Here is a 927-nt window from a genome sequence, read left to right as displayed (position 1 = left end):
GCACTGCCTCAGTTTCTCAGAAGGCCCCAACTCTGTAACCATAAGATGGATGTCCTGCTTTATACCCAAAAGAAAGGAACGCCACACAGAGAGGCCAAGAAGAATCTGAACAAACAGGCCTTGAAAGATTCCCCAATTTATTACCATCAGATTATACCCTCTTTGTTCAATCATGTTTCTTCTCAACTATCTGCTTCTTTCATCAGACTTAGCATAAGTTATGCTTATAATTGAGAATAAAGAGGACTTTGCTGTATTAGAACGACACATAGAAGATTCACATGGCTCCTGTGCAAGGATGACATGCAAATTCGTGAAGTGTTCCATATTTTTGTTTTCTCTGATATGTGGATGCCAACAATAAGCGGGTGGCTAGGGAAGAAGAGAGTTACTTTGGATTAGGTAGAGGGAAGTGAAGTGAGGAGAGCGGGGTATGAGGGTAGAAGGGATAGTAGAATGAATCAGATATCACCCTATGTACATATATAACTAACTATATGACCAGTGGGATTCCACATTGTGCACAACTGGAAGAATAAGAAATTATACTCCATCTATGTATTATGTACCAAATGCAATTAAAACAAATAAAAATTAATTTAAAAATAGAGAATGTCACTGACCAATTGTAAATTCTTGAAGTAATTATTTTATGAATGAGCAATGACTTGGAAACAATGTGTGAATATAGAGTAATGTGGTATAGTTGATTTTGTTACTAGCATCTCATTCAAATTTACATATAAATAAAATCTTTCAAGAAAATTGCCAATAAGATTACAACATAATATCTACAGGCATTTTTCAATTTGAGCACCTGTTATGGTTTAGATATGTGTCCCCCAAAATCTCATATATAAGACAATGAAAGATGATTTAGAGGTGAAATGATTAGATTCTGGGAGTCTTAACCTAATCAGCGAATTA

At 35.2% G+C, this 927-nt stretch overlaps 1 non-coding gene across 1 annotated transcript; it reads left to right on the top strand.

Annotated features, from left to right (window-relative positions):
• Positions 1-223: 223 nt before the first annotated feature.
• Positions 224-333, top strand: LOC114095017 (U6 spliceosomal RNA). Its single transcript, XR_003583182.1, has one exon. It is a non-coding gene; the product is annotated as a U6 spliceosomal RNA (small nuclear RNA).
• Positions 334-927: the final 594 nt, after the last annotated feature.

Source organism: Marmota flaviventris, chromosome 5, assembly GCF_047511675.1.
Source record: "Marmota flaviventris isolate mMarFla1 chromosome 5, mMarFla1.hap1, whole genome shotgun sequence".
NCBI lineage: Eukaryota > Metazoa > Chordata > Mammalia > Rodentia > Sciuridae > Marmota > Marmota flaviventris.
The sequence above is the reverse complement of the archived record's forward strand: the minus strand, read 5'-3'. Positions and strand labels throughout refer to the sequence as shown.